General features: G+C 41.3%; 1 pseudogene; it reads left to right on the top strand.

Annotated features, from left to right (window-relative positions):
- LOC108712348 overlaps window positions 1-15,878 on the top strand; it is a 115,723-nt pseudogene extending 99,845 nt beyond the window's left edge.
- Window positions 15,879-16,573: the final 695 nt, after the last annotated feature.

Raw genomic sequence — 16,573 nt, 5'->3', positions numbered from 1 at the left:
TTGACAAAATCCAAAAAATCACTCCCACTGTCCAACTTCCCACCTAGGTCACTATAAAAAAAACAATTGGGTTTCTTTGGCATTTATCTCATGCAATAAAGGAAAGCTATACCCCCCCCTCCAAACAATGTAGGTCTCTATAAATTGCATAAAACAGCTCATATGTAAAACTTTTGTTCATGTAAATATAGCATGAAGAAAACTGCCATTTTAAAAAATAAGGGCTGCCCCCTGGGATCATAGGATTCATGGTCCACACAGACAAAATTTACATGTAAGGTCACATGAGCCAATTAACAGACAGAGTTGTGTCTTTTGCTTCCTCACTTCTTCCTGTTACAGTTGGAGTCAGGTGATCTCTGAGACAGCACACAGACCATCACGAAATGGTGGATCAAGGCAAGAGATGTAAAAAGGTAATATTTACTTAAATATATATACCAGTTTGGTAAGATTCTTTAATATGCCACTTAATATGATATTAACTATCTGTTGCTTAAGTATTAAGTGTTTGTGGATATAGTTTTCCTTTAAATGAAATAACATTATGGTCACTATTACCCAGGGGTTCAATTACTAGCACATTTGCTAAAGGTTTTCAATTATTAGGGATCATTGGATCCATTATAGCATGATTTCTGGTTGGCACCTCAACAACCTGTGACATAATATTATCATGTAACAAGTTTATACATTTGCTACATTTAACTGCCCTACACATACCTTTGCTCCAGTCAATATCTGGGTACTAAAAATCTCTCATTACTAAAACTTGCCTGAAATTAACAGCCCTTCCTCTTTCTATAGAATACTCCTAATTTGCTTTTGCTTTTTAAAAAATTAAACCCATCAGGCCTACAGCCCTCTTATTTTCCACCAGAATTCATCCATTATATGAATAGTTTTAAGTACTGCTTAACATAAAATATACTCCCCAGTCATGTGACTCATTTAGTCATGTTTCAGCAATGCCAGTGGCATTCTATTTCTCATCCAGCACCTCCAGCTCTCCTTTGCAACCACGTTTTTTTCATTAGTTAACATACATTAAATACTGGTACCAGCTTGCAAACTGTGTATATACAATGTCTGATCCTTCCTATTATAATGTGTTCATACATTGCATTAATATGGCATTGTAAATAATGTTTTTGTGTCTGCACAATAAGATGGTCTAATAGCCTGCCACGAATTTTGGGAGACTAACAACATACCTGCGCAGTCTGTACTGCAACTTGAATCCATTCTAAGTCACAATTATTATTTCACATTTGGCACGTTTAATTACAGAAAACAGGGATAGCTATGGGAAGTAAAACTCTGCCACAATATGCAAATATGTTCATGGCAAAACCTCCTGTGCACCTGCTTTCTTAAACCTTCGGTGCATTTCTGCTACATTGGTCACATCCTTGTGGTCTGGACTGTCCCTGAACCCAACTTCCAAATTCCATCAATATTTCAGTTAGTTCCACCTCAGTATAAATTATCATCTCAAAGAGATCAATTTCACGGACCCCTCTGCTCAAATTAAAGTTCAAGCGATACAGTTATCATCTTACCAGAAGACAGATGGACCAAATTTCATACCAAATCAAACTCAAACTGCATCTTTATTTACTAAAGAGGATTTTCTCAAATAAGAGGGAGAATGCAACAGTAACTGATAATCACATTCACAGAGCCACAAGGATACGAAGGAAGAATCTCCTCCGATACATACAGCACCAGGAATGCAATCAAGTACCTATTGTAGTGACCTACAGTCCAAAACTTCAAAAACTAGGAAGAATAGCTAAAGAATTACAACCAATGCTATATAAGGACAGTCTCCTACAAGCAGACTCCTTCAGCTGTGCCACATCCAGAATGGTCTACATTATAATATGAACTGTGTCCAACTGGTGGACTCTGTGTAGAAGACACAGGTCCAAAACTAAGGGATGTGAAAAACCTGCAACTGCACACCAAAGGAAAATGGAAACACTGCTATGAAAACACATCTGTGGTCAAGATCATTATCTCTCAGAAGCCCAAGGTCATTTAGCAGTATGACTACTCACTTTTCACATTTCTTGACTAGATCCTGGTCCTGGAAACCTTTTTGATCACAGTTTGTGCACAGAAAGTTTGCTTTGTAATGTTTCTATATAGTTTTCTATTTATGGAATTACTTTTTATTTAAAAAAAAAAATACAAATCTTCCCATTGTGTCTGCTAATAACTGAGCCTGTACAAGATATATCTGCTTGGCAGATGGATAGATAATCTGATTGAGGGATTGATCTACTTTCCATTTTGGAATTTGGTTGGTGTTATGATCATTATTAAAAATCCAGTTTTAGGGGAATACGGTGTTTGTTTGCCTGTTTTGTGACCTTTCCTAGACAGCCAGACTCTTAAGTCCGTTGTTCTATAAGTGGAAAACCTGTTTTTATTTTCCAGATGGAACTGGCTGTGTCTCCTTTATGCAGGAGAGTTGCAGACGTTTTTTTAAGAAATCTTTTTAAAACTTTGTACAAGCAAACATTACATCCCATGCATTGTGTGTTATATTTTGTAGCTGTATGCAGTTATGTGTCTGTTTGGGTAGCAATGGCTGCAATGCATTCTGGTCATTGCATCTTTGCACAACGTGTCCATAAAGGCATGCTACTTGCTACCTAGAACATGACTTTGCACCTCCAGCAGGGGGCACTGTGGTTTGCACTGGAATTCTGGGAAATAATAGTGCAGTGTGGATTAAGTTTTTGAAGTTTTGGACTGTAGGTCTCTACAATAGGTACTTTTTTACTCTCCTAAATAAGATGTACTATGTTCTATTCTCAGAGTCTTTCAGTTTTGTTTGCACCCTCAATACAAAATTTATAGTATAATGACCTCTAGGTTGCAATAATATTTAATAAAACAGAAATATACCTGTAGACGGCCAGTCTGTGCTGGTGTGAGCAACATCTGAGAGCCTCTGGGGGTTCATTTATGATATGGGCTTGTGTGCTGTAGGAAATTGAACCCCTTAAGGACCATCAGTGAAGCAGAAGTAGAAGTAGGAGGTGTAGGTACACTCCTGTTGGGGGGTGTATTTGGGGGAAGATGTTTATGGCCCTTCCTTGCTTTTGTTCTGCCGGATCTGCTCTGTACAGAATATTAATCACCTTCTTGATAAAAGTCAATTACTGCTAATTAAAGTGTTCTCTAGTTTCAAATTTAATTAACAGTATCAAATTTGCTTGAATCCTCCACTATAAATAAACCGTGCAGGCTGCCCTTTAACGGGATACTCAAAATACTCCACCAAGGGTAAAGTACCAGTCACCTCTTTTTACTTTAAAGGGTGACCATTGAACATGTCGGAGAGAGTGAAGTTAGAAATGAAATGTTATACAAAGTATTTTTGTAAGAGAATCAAATAATAAATAGTCATTTGGACTGTTTTAACACTGTGCATATTATATTCTTGAAATCCATGTAGGTGTCAAAATCTCCTGAATCATTTATTACATTTCATGGTAATGTTTCTACCCAGCAGCTCCCTTACAATTTCCATTGTTAAACTGGTGGGAAGCGCCAATGCATGCAGTGTATATTTATTTGCACCATTCAGCTTCTCTGCCAAAATAAACATCAGCAGCCATGTGTGATTATTGCATTTGTTATTGCAGCAGTGTGAGCTACTTACAGAAACATTTAACATTCCATTTAAGTAATCTGTGGCTCACATTTTACCCATGTTTTACACCTATTGGTACTGCCTACTATTTACATACACTTAAATACCAAGGACTTCGTTTTTAACATGTTTAGTGCACATGTTAATCCCATGTAGCATGTTGCCCTTTCTCACATGTAACTGTTGGCTTCCTAACCGCTCCTATACATGAGGCAGCTGTGCAGGGAGTAAATATATTTTGTTCTACATTGAAAGGGTTTATTTGCTTCTCCTGAACACAACAAAACAGTCCTATTGTATCTAAATACCACTTTTTGTAGTAAAACAAGGGAGAGAAGAGGTGGGGACATTACATGGAAAGGTCGTTGGATGTAAGAGTAAAGGGAAGTTGTAACCATAAGAGTAAAGGAAACATAAGAAGATGGGAAGCCGAGGTGCCAAGGGAAGATAAAAACGTTGAAGAGTAGAAAGCACAGAAAAGCCTAAAGTGATTAAAAACATCAGTTGTTTTAGAGTGACTTAAAAGTTATGATCCAACAGCAGAAACCTTCCCTGGTCACATGGTCCCTCCAAGCAGCACTGTTTCTATCATATAGTTGCCTGTGGGTAAAAAGAAAAATTCCCCCAGCCTGCCGCTGGATACTTGCTGTGAAATCCAGTTGCAGAGCTGAGTGGAGAGAAAGGGGTTACCTGCTCATGTATCAATCTCCAGGAAAAGGGGACAGGCTGAGGTCCAGTGCTTTGGGCAGAACCAGACCTAAACAGAATGTGGCCTCCTTACTTAGGATGTTGCACAGCACTGGATTAAAGATATGGGATCAACGTGAGGTGCCCAGTGTAGGAATGCCCTGCATGCAAGTGCTGTATAATAAGCACTAAGGAGTGTGGTTTTGCCCTCAGCCATAAGTACATGTACCTTATATTATTTTGGCAAATAAATCTTTGACTATTGGAGGCCTTGTCGTTTCCCTTATGAAATACTTGCAAAAGGACATTGTCCTTCTTTATTGGACCCAAATATTCACACACAGCATTCTGTGTAACCACCTGTCTGTTACTGGACATGTTTTGCCATCTGAAATGCTTTGTGCATATGGCCCTTATTATTAATAATTAATAGATCTTTCACCTCCTATTATAGAATTGTCACTGTGCGAATAATCTGACATGCCGGTGTGACAGGTACAAACATTAAGACATAATTAAGTTCTGTTTATCTGGTCCTGTAGGTGTAATGTAATTAGCTGCTCATCAGAACCTCTCATGTGTCTGAACAGTTCTGCCTCTCAATCAACTGGGTCTTTTCCCTAATCTCAGCTATGCCTGTGTACCCCAAATCATTTATATCCGTGTATATGCTGTGTTTTAGAGAGAGATTTATATTCAAGAGCAGTCCTACATCTTGCTGTGCATGCTGGGAGTTGTGTTACAGCTCCATTGTCAGATGTTACCACTTTGTTCTGTTGATGGGAAAAAGCTGCAGCAAAGACATTGCTATCAATCTGCTAGAGATGTGCCAGGACACACACTGTGCATACATTTCACTGATCTTATGGCAACATATTCTGTCTGAATTGCCAACAGACTCTAATAGTCGTGACTATTTAGCATGTAAATGCCCTATTGGGCCCAGTTGTGCTCTCTTTGGTGCTTATTCTCTTCACTAGGACAATATGTACGAGGCAAACGGTTAACAGGTCATATTTACAGGCTGGATTTCGTTTCTGCGCCTGAGGGACAATATTCTCAGCAGTGTTGATGTTCCTACATTTGAAAATAAGGATATTTGTGTATTTATATATATTTATTTATATATATATATAAAATATAACATGTCTTTAATAATCCACAGTTCAAATAGGTTAGCGCTAATCAAAGCTCAGGGTGAAAAAATATGGAGAAAAAGAGGAAAAAAATAGATAATATAGTGTAGTATTTAGTTAGAGAGTTATAATTCCAAAACCTCATATGGTTTCAATTAACCTTTTGTGCAATTAAATCTTTACACTTCACCACGTGTGTTTGCTTAAGGTGGGTACTTACAAACGTTCAAATTATTTTGTGCATATCAAAACTTGTAGAATGCAAAGCTTTTCATTCTACAAGTTTTGATATGCACAAAATAATTTGAACGTCTGTAAGTACCCACCTTAAGCAAACACACGTGGTGAGCTTTGATTAGCGCTGACCTATTTGAACTTTGGATTGCTGCTTTTTTACTCGAGGAGAAATGAGAACTGTTGGGTCGGAAAACAAGGGGAAATTTCAGAAACTTTGGTCACACAAAAAATAGTTTTATTTTTTGGTTTGTAGTATGTCTTTAATAATGTACTATTTTCATTTACTTATATGAGTAATATATGCTTAATACTTGTTGCAGGCCTTTGCTGTTCCAGACCAGTGAGCATATCGCAAGCAGCTCTTCTGTGGGAGACATCATCCCCTACAGTGTCATTCTGCAGTTCCTTTTCACAAGGCCCCCCTCCCAGACTTGAAATCCCTGCTGCACCAACTCAGAGTTGCACTATTCAGTTTCTCCTTTTTTATTAATTTTTATGTTCACTTTTTCACTTCTCATATCATGCACATGTAGCACCTTGTGACGGAGGCAGCCATGTTTTTTCTCATGCAAAGTGTAGTGTTAGATTAACAATCCTGCCCATCAGTCCCATTGAATTTTATATTTAGGGGTAGCTTTATCAAAGTGTGAGATTAGAACTCCCCTCAGAAAAACCCCTAACTATTTATTCATTCCTATGGGGAAGAAAAAGCATATTTATGAACTCCATTGATAAATATGATTCTAAAAATCCCATAGGAATGAATATGGGGCTGTACTCACACAGACACATGTAAGCGCCAAACACAGGTTGGAACGCAGCATGTTGCATTTTTCCTGCGTTCGTCGCTTACATGCACCTGTGTGAGTACAGCCACATTGAAAAGATTTCAGTGCGTCTACTCCTGCGCTCCCCTGCGTCTGAACGCATGAAACCGGAATGCAGGGGAGCGCAGCTAAAAACGCTCGTCTGTAAGAGCCCTAAATAAGAGCTGTAATTGACACTTGTTTTTTCACAGAATTAATGACCTCACTAATTGAACTCCACACTGCTATTATTTGGAACAAGCCTCAATTAATGATCCAATTACACAGAAGCAGCAGCATGCATGTCATGACTGTCTGTTTTCTATTACTCTACTACACCTACTAGTAAATTATTTAGAAATATATAAATAAATATAGAAATATAAATACATAAATAAATATAGAAATATAATTCCTACCAAAAACAGTGATTGATCAGGTTAGTGATGTCGGACTGCTATTATTCTGAATACAACTTTATTTTAAGAGGATGTGAATTATGAACCAAGAGAGTACAAATAAATCTCTTTCTGCTATTAATCCACCTTTATATCTCTGCTCTGTAAATAACATGCAAAGCTTATTTCACTGAGGGTGCCAAAATGTCAGCAATCTTTTTCACTTGGGGAGGAGTGGGCATAAGTTTATCCACAGGCTGTTGCTTCTTTCTAGAAAAAAACTGCTCCGGCCCTTGGAAAAACCAAGTGCTTTGCTGCCATTTTCTTACCTGTAAACCTTCAGTGCATAGGCTATTGGGGATTGCGCATGCTCACAATTTAAAATTCGAGGGGTTCACTCTACTGCACTTGCACAAACATAAATCTGGGCTAGGGGTGCCTGGGATACTGGGAGAAAGCAAAGTACTTAGGCGGGTTTTTACCACAGGCCAGTGACATTTTCTAGAAACAGGAGCACCAGCCCAGCAAATAAACTTGTCCGTGTCCTTTAAGTGCTACGAGAGTCCTAAGCACTAATGTGTGAGATTTTCTTATTCAATCTTCTTTTGGCCTCTTTTATTTCCCAGAGAGCAGAATGGTCCATTGCCCGATACTCCCAGTGGCTGGATGATCACCCATTGGAGAAAGACCGGCTGCTTCTAATCAATTAATGTCATTCCTTATTTCATGCACCTTATATTATATAACCATTTCTTTGTTTCCATATAGAAATCCAGGATTATATCACTGTAAATAAAGTTTATTTCCCAGATCCACAAGCAGCAGTCAGTGAATGACTTACAGGAGATTTGAAAAAAGATGTTTGAATAGTTGCTGGGTGTCATTATGGGTGTCATTTAAAGGGATACTGACAATATTTTAAAACTTCTTTATTTTGATTCTGCAGTCGGCCAAACGTCCTAGCAACACTCACTGGTCTTGTCCCTACCAAATAACATGTTACCAAAAATTATTCAAAATTTAATGCATATCTGCATACTAGTCACATGATCCTGACAGATATGCATGTACTGTTAGTTGGTTTGTCAGTCCACTGACAAATTATATATATTACACTAGGCTAGAAAAAAAAAAAGGAATTTTGTACTCACCGAAAAATCCTTTTCTAGTAGGCCCGAACTGTCAGTGCAGACGTTAAGGGGTTTTGTCTTCATCACCTCTGGAGGCAGGACAGAAGAATGAATGGCTCTTGGCCCCTCCTACCGGTTATATGTGCCGACTCCACCTCTAATACTCGTTTCGTTTGGAAAACTCAGTTGGTGGAGACAGTAAAGGTAGAAGGAAGGTTAAGAGACAGTAAAGGTAGAAGGAAGGTTAAGAGACAAAAGGCAGAAAGTATAGCGACAAAGAGGTCCCTTGGCCCATACTAAATCAGCCTGGGTGGGACTTACTGCACTGACAGTTCGGGCCTACTAGAAAAGGATTTTTCGATGAGTACAAAATTCCTTTTTCTCTAGTCGGCCCTACTGTCAGTGCAGACGTAAGGGGACGTAACAAAGCTGTCCCTTAAACTGGGTGGGCAATAAAAAAGAACTGTTTATTGTGCTACTGCAGCCTGAAGCACTTTTTGTCCAAAAAATGCAGATTGAGAAGCAAAAACATTTAACTTGTAAAATTTTACAAAAGTATTGGGTGAAGCCAAGGTGGCTGCTGAGCAAATCTGTGCTGGTGTTGCTAAATTTTGAAGGGCCCAGGATGTGCTCTGTGCTCTGGTTGAGTGAGCATAACTGCAAATGGTCTGGGTCTCTGCTTTTTATCATAGGCTATATTTATAGTCCCTACTAACCAGTGTGCTATTGGAAATAGCCTTTCCTATATGATTATTTGAATAGGAGCATGTCTGAAGCTCGATATGAAGCTGATCATTTGAGATATATCTTCGAGGCTCTTACTACATCCAGTTTATGTAATCGTGACTCTACATCATTCTGTGGATGAGGGCAAAAGGATGGCAAAATGATATCCTGGTTCAAATGATAGTCAGATACCACCTTAGGTAGAAAAGTGGGAGTGGTACGAAAGACCACCTTGTCTTGATGTTTGACTAGCCATGGTTCCCTACATGAAAATGCTGCAATATCAGAAACTCGTCTAGCTGAAGTTATTGTTATGAGAAAGGTCACCTTGAGGGAAAGCCACTTGAGGTTGCATGCTGTGAGAGGTTAGAATGGTGGGTGCTGTAGTGCATCTAACACTAAAGGTAAGTCCCAGGCTGGCAGTGGTTCTCTTAGTGGTGGTCTGATTCTGGTCACCCCTTTGAAGAATTGTTGGACTGTGGAGTCCTCTGCCCAGCGCTTATGTGTTAAAACCGATAGGGCTGAATCCTGAGTCTTTAGAGTGCGTAACCCTAACCCCTTGTGAAAACCATCAGTGAGAAACTCAATGAATAGTTGTGTAGGTATGTTTTGCCAAGAGGTATGGTTTTGGTCGCACCAGATGAGGAAAGTTCTCCACACCTTATGGTAGAGTTTTGCTGTCGATGTTTTGCGTGCCCCCAGTAGAATATCTACCGCTGATCGGGAGCACCCTTGTTGGGTCCACCATGTGGTCTCAATAGCCAGGCTGTTAAACAGAGTAGAGATAGGTTTGGGTGCTTGAGAGGGCCCTGAGAAAGTCTAGACGGTTTGGTAGTCGCCAGGGTCTTGCTATGGACAAGTGAATGAGATCTGTGTACCATGCCCTGTTGGGCCAATCTGGTGCTACCAGAATCATTGCGGCATCGCTCAGTTTGATGTTCCTGATTACTCTGGGTAGTATGGCTAGCGGTGGAAATGCGTATACTAGTCTGAAGTTCCAGGGAGTGACTAGTGCGTCTATGAATGCTGCTCCCGGGTCTCTGGTCCTGGAGCAGTACAGGTGAACCTTGTGGATTTCTCTGGAGGCTAACATGTCTACGTCTGGGGTACCCAACCTGTATGTTAGTTGGGCAAACACCTCGTTGTTTAATGACCATTCCCCTTGGTCGACTTTAGTTCTGCTGAGGTAGTCTGCTTTACAGTTTTGGACCCCTGGGATGAAAACTGCAGAGATATTGGGTGCTGCACGTTCGGCCCAGGTGAGGATTTGCGACACTTCCTGCATGGAGATCTTGCTGCGTGTTCCGCCCTGTTTGTTGACTGAATCCGTATTGGTCGATCCTGTAGTATTGTTGACCAACCCTTTAGGGCTAGGGCAATCGCCCGAAGTTCCAATATATTGATGGGTAAGGAGGCTTCCTCTGGTGTTCATAATCCCTGTAGAGTGTGGTGTTTGTACACCGCTCCCCAGCCTCTGAGGCTGGCGTCTGTGGTCACTACCTCCCAAGAAGCAGTTGCCCAGCTCCAACCCTGCTGTAGATTGGTTGATACTGTCCACCATCTTAGGCTCTCACTAGTGGTTGGGTCTACAGGTATTTGCTGTTACAGGTCCCTGTGATTCTTGTTCCAATATCTTAGGAAATTGTTTTGGAGAGATCTGATGTGGAACCTGGCAAATGGAATTGCTTCGAGGGCAGAAACCATGAACCCTAGCAGGCAAAGGCAGTCCTCTGCCGAAACTATCACCCTGGTAAGGAATGACTGAGTGGTAGTGATCACTGTCTGTATTTTGTCTGGTGGAAGATACACCTTCTGATTGAGTGAATCGAACTGGAGACCTAAGAACAGACTGTTGAGGTTGCTTTTGTGGCAGTTGATTAACCAGCCGTGCTGGTTTAGGACATGGAGGCACGTAGATGTGTCTTTCATTGCCTGTGTGGCTGATGGAGCTATGATCAAAAGGTCATTGAGAGGGATTATGTGGATCCTCAGAGACCTGAGGTAGGCCACTATTGGAGAGAGGACTTTGGTAAAGATACGTGGAGCAGTACAAAGCCCAAAGGGCAATGCTGTAAATTGATAGTGTGCATTGGCGATGTCGAAACGCAGGAAGCGTTGAGACTCTGGGTAGATTGGGATGTGCAGGTAAGCATCCTGGAGATCTATTCATGTCATTAAGAACCCTGGTTCCATGACTGCGATTACCGTTCGTACAGATTCCGTTTTGAACTTTTTGTTTGCGACTAATGGATTTAGAGGTTTGAGATTGAGTACTGGTCTGAAGCTGCCGTCCTTCTTCCGCACCAGAAGGAGGTTGGAATAAAAACCATTGAACTTGTGGGACTCTGGTGTAATATAGACATTTCCAGTGTGTAAGAGTGTGAGCACTGCCTGGTGAAGATGCTGCTCCTTGTGTGGTGCAGTGGAAGATGGAAGAAATCTTCTTTGTGGTAGTCTGGGAGTTAAGGGGATTCTGTATCCCTGTTGAATTATGCTTAGGACCCAAGAGTCTGATACATGAGTTTGCCATTCCCCCAGGTATCTCTGCAATCTGCCCCCTATCTGTTGTGGCCCCTGTTGCCGCCCGCAGTCAGGCGGAGCTGGGTTTGGGGTTGTTTGGCTTTTTATTTGTGCGACCCTGTTGGTGCCAGGGTGGTCTAGTGGGTTTGTTGCCCTGGTCGGACGTTGCGGTTCTGAAGTTGGAGCAAAAGGACCTAAACGGTCTACTCTGTGATGTCCAGTTTCTCCTTAGTTAACCTCTGGTAGAAGTCTCAAATTTCTGTCGTTCTGTCGTCACAGGGTGTTTTTACACCCTGTGACCTCTGCTATAATCTGTTGAGGTCCGGGCCGAACAAGGAGTCCCCTGTGAATTTTAGAGATAGTAATCTCAATTTAGAAGCTGTGTCGCTTGACCAGTGCCATAGCCACAGTGCCCTAAGAGCCACCACTATGTTTGCTGTTGTTTTGGCTGCCAACTTGACTACCTCCATAGCTGCATCAGCTAGAAAACCTAATGTTGTGTTTAACCTGTCAACCTCCGTTTCGAGTTGTTGTTGGGAGGAAGGTGGGTGTCGTGCTAGCTCCTGTGGCCAGTGTCTAGCCTTGCATGACAGGCCTGCAGATGCCGCAGCTGGGCAAAGTATTGCTGCCGCCTGGACATACGCTCTTTTTAATGTAGTCTCCATTCGACGATCTAATGGTTCCCTAAACGTGGCCTCCTCTGAGGATAATGAGGTTTGTTTGGATAGTCGAGCGACCGCTGAATCTACTTTGAGAGCTTTATCCCATTTCTTTTGGTGGTCCTCGGGCACTGAATATGTTTTGAAAAAACATGTCCAACACATCTTTCCAACTGGGCCCACTCAGCTTCAATTGTTTGAGTGATAGCATTAAAGATCGGGAAGGTCTGCTTAGCTTTTTTCTGTACTCTTAGCAGTTTATCAGTTTTGGATAGAGTAACAGTCTCGTCCTTAATTTCTAAGGTCTGTAGAATTTCTCTGAGCAGTCTCTTGGAAATGTCTGGATTTGCAACAGTAGGAGAGTTGTCATCGGACTCAGAACTAGTGGTTGAGTGGCCATGTTCTGATAATTCTGATTCTAGAGGAGGGAGCCTGTCCTCCTCTGAGTCTAGAACCTCTTCTAATTCTGAAAATGAGGATTCAGGGGCCCGAGCTTTATGCCTTTTACCCCTCCCACCTGTTGGAACTTGTGGAGTTTCATGATCCACTGTAAAAATTCCCCCAATTGTGGGGGTGCTGGTGGAATTGGCTGAGGATTCTGTGTCCCTGTTAGGTTTTGTTCCCAAGGCATATTTTTTTATAGCCACACCTCCTATGGGGCTTTAACCCTGTGTTTAAGTGTAAGCATTCCTTGCTTAAACCCTGGGGTGGGTTTCTGGTTAGATAGCTCTGCGTGTACTTGTATCCTGTATGTTCCTGTAATCGATAATTGAGAAATAACCTAAAATAAAATGAAAATAAAATGATAAGAATGACTTGACTGTCCTTCACCTCCAAGGCAGGACAAAAGAACTAGAGTATTAGAGGTGGAGAGGTAGGAGGGGCCAAGAGGCATTAATTCTTCTGTCCTGCCTCCAGAGGTGATGAAGACAAAACCCCCTAACTTCTGCACTGACAGTAGGGCCGACTAGAGAAAATTTATTTTAGTGTTTTTAATGGATTATAGTGATTTTATTGCGTTCTGCTCTTTTGTTTCTTCGGTTTTTGCCCATGAAAATTTTGTCTGCTATATATCCATCTGGGGGGTCTCGGCATCACATACTTTGGTAAATCTATGCATATTGGGCATCATTGTGTTCAGTAGACCCCTGGCGTTCATATTTACGAAGTTTTATGTTGGTACCTTATGAAATCTGGGGCATATAATGGGGTAACGTGCAAGTTATGTGACAAATTTCAGTAATTTCATAAAAGCTGCTGTTTAGCATGGCTTTGTAGTTTGCAGTAGAAAGACATATTTACCCGTTTTAGTTTCGGCAGAATGTGTACTTTCGGAAAATATATGGTTTTCTAGGGTCTCCGATACTGTTAGTGGGTCTTATGGCACATAATACACATACCAGGTGCTTGTATTGTAGTAGTCAACAGTGTCATACGTGAAAATTCATATGTACTATTTGGATTTGTGGGTTTCTGTATGCCACATAGTTTGGTAAATCTTTGCATATTGGGCATCAAACTATTTAGTAGACCCTGGCGTTCATGTTTTATGTTAGCACATTACATATAATGGGGCAAATGCAAGTTTTATATAATTTTTACACAAAAAAACGCTAACTTTAGTGTTGCTTTGTTGTTCTGAAAATATTAGGTTTTATGGGGTTGACTCACTCATTTGCCACTTTTACCTTATATGCAGTATTTAATTTGGCAGAGTAGAGAGAATTTCGTAGCATATATTTCTACTCTCTACTTTGGTAATCCTATGCACAATGGGCATCAAACTGTTCAGTGGACCCCTGGCAATCATATTTAGGATGTTTTTCTTGGTATCTTATGCTTTATGGGAAATACAAACTTGCAAAATGAAAGTTTTGAGGGGATTTTTCAGAATTTTCATAAATTCATTAAGTTCAGAACAGCTTTGATGTTTGATAACTAGGAGTAGAAAGACATGGTTACCCAGTTTAGATTCAGTAGAATGTGTACTTTTCAAAAAGATATGGTTTCCTGAAGTAAACCTGCTGTTCCAGGATCTTTTGGCGTTAATGTGTGAAACCCCCCAATGCCACAAAAATGTGTGTGTACGACACTAAGCTGGAATAGCAGGCTGCAGATCTGTCAGGCAGGAGACAGACAGAAGGAAGGTGGAGGTCAGAGGCGATGCAGGATCTAGTGGGTGGGTGGTGCTGGGGGGTCCGTGCGGTGTCTGCTGCTGCCTCAGGGGCCACTTATTCCCCCACTCTGCTTGTTGCTGAGGGGCTGGGGAATGAAGGAGTGGCTTTACAAGTCTCTCTCCTATTTGAAGACTACAGATTGTAGAATCTACTATCGTGGCACTTAAGGGCTAGTCCACACGGGGAGATAGCCACGCGTTTGCGGTCGCGGCGACAAAGCGCCGCGCCAGTCGCCGCGACCGGCGCAGGCGACAGTTTTGTATGGGCGCCTATGTAAAAACGCCTGTGCTAACCACACGAGGCGATGCGCTTTTCAACAGTCGCCTGAAAAAGCCTGGCGAGGCATTTTCAGGCGACTGTTGAAAAGCGCATCGCCTCGTGTGGTTAGCACAGGCGTTTTTACATAGGCGCCCATACAAAACTGTCGCCTGCGCCGGTCCCGGCGACTGGCGCGGCGCTTTGTCGCCGCGACCGCAAACGCGTGGCTATCTCCCCGTGTGGAATAGCCCTAAGGGTTAAATCTGAGCAAATCCAAACCTGGGTGAATTGAATCTAAGGGCTCTCACAGACAAGCGTTTTTACTAGGGATGCACCGAATCCACTATTTTGGATTCGGCCGAACCCCCGAATCCTTCGTGAAAGATTCGGCCGAATACCGAACCGAATCCAAACCCTAATTTGCATATGCAAATTACGGACGGGAAGGGGAAAAATGTTTTCTGACAAAAAGTCACGTGATTTCCCTCCCCGCCCCTAATTTGCATATGCAAATTAGGGTTCGGATTCGGTTCGGCCTGGCAGAAGGATTTGGCCGAATCCGAATCCTGCTGAAAAAAGGCCGAATCCCGAACCGAATCCTGGATTCGGTGCATCCCTAGTTTTTACCTGCAACCATATAAGTGCCAAACGCAGGAAAAATGCAACATGCTGTGTCCCAACCTGCATTCAGCGCTTACATGCATCTGTGTGAGTACAGCCACATTGACAAGAATTCATTGCATCTACTCCTGAGCTCCCCTGCGGCTGAACGCATGAAACCGGAAAGCAGGGGAGCGCAGGTAAAAACGCTTGTCTGTTTTATATCTGGGGAACTATTAAAAAGCAGTTGACATGATATTTGTAAAGTTAACTACCCCTTTATACCCCATAACAAAATCTTTAGTGCCCATTGGTAAAATGAATTCTGCAAATCTGTATTTAACTGCAATATCTGTTAGGCCACCAGTGCTGTAAGTCGTCCAAGGCAATGATTTCATGCTAAGTTATTTCAGTAGAATAATCAGAGCTAATTGATGGCTGCTATGGGTTACATCACTTATGTAACATTTGTCCACTTTAGTTAAAATAAAAACAAAATACAGCAATGCATATAAGTAGCTCTGCATATGTAGAACTGTAACATTACCTCTAATCCTATAGACTGAAGCACAAGCATTGGGCTGCACTAAAACACAGAGAATAGGATCAAATATGGACTTTGTATTAATAATTTAATAACATTGCTACTTTGAATTGTGGTTCAGGTGAAACTTTTCAATGCACAACTAATATTTATATTGTTTGTTTTTCAGGGGAGCACTAGAGGCCTATGTGCAGTTTGTGAAAGCCAGAGATGGCAAGGAATTTGCACCAGTCTATCCCATAATGATTCAAGTTCTTCAGAAAGCAATGTCATCCCTGTAGTAGCCTTTTTATTTCCTTTGTTAATGGTTTTACTAAAGAAACCTTTGTTTTATTACGGCTGTTTCTACATTTTCTTTCTAATCTCTCAGGCCTTTCCAATTTCTCGCAAAATGCAGGACTGGTCGCATTTTTTTCTGTAACATTTTTCAAAACAACCACCATTTCCCTTTACTCTCAAGGGCCACCCATGCTCCTGCCAATTTAATCAGTGGGGAAATTGTAAATGTTTTTTTGGCCGATCAAATAGGTTTGTATTCGGCTGAATTCGAATCGTACGAATTGAATTAATAGCACATCCAATTGAAGTCCACCAATTGCCTCCAAGTAGGTTTTAGGAGGTCCCCCATAGGCTAAAACAGCAATTTGGCAGGTTTTAGATGGCAAATGGTGGCAGTCGAATTTTTAAAGAGACAGTAGATATCTCGAAATTCTAATTTTTTTCATTCGAAAATTCACCTGGACCTTTGATAAATCTGCCCCTTTATTTTGCAATATTAATATTGAATACTGCAAGACCTGGTCCAAATGCACCCCAGAAACTGTATCCTTAGTCATTAGACATGATCATGGGGAACCCGGAGAGATTTCAGCTATGGTTTAACATGCAAGCAGTCTTACACTTGGTCTCTTCTGTCTCTAACTGTTAAATGAATGTAAATGAAGCAGTGAAATTCTATGGTGATAGATTGCGGTGAACATTGGAACAATCATAAGAGCAAAAGATGAAATTATAATAAATTTTCA

This window comes from Xenopus laevis, chromosome 3S (assembly GCF_017654675.1).
Source record: "Xenopus laevis strain J_2021 chromosome 3S, Xenopus_laevis_v10.1, whole genome shotgun sequence".
NCBI classification, from domain to species: domain Eukaryota; kingdom Metazoa; phylum Chordata; class Amphibia; order Anura; family Pipidae; genus Xenopus; species Xenopus laevis.
This window is presented reverse-complemented; position numbering and strand designations above follow the sequence as displayed.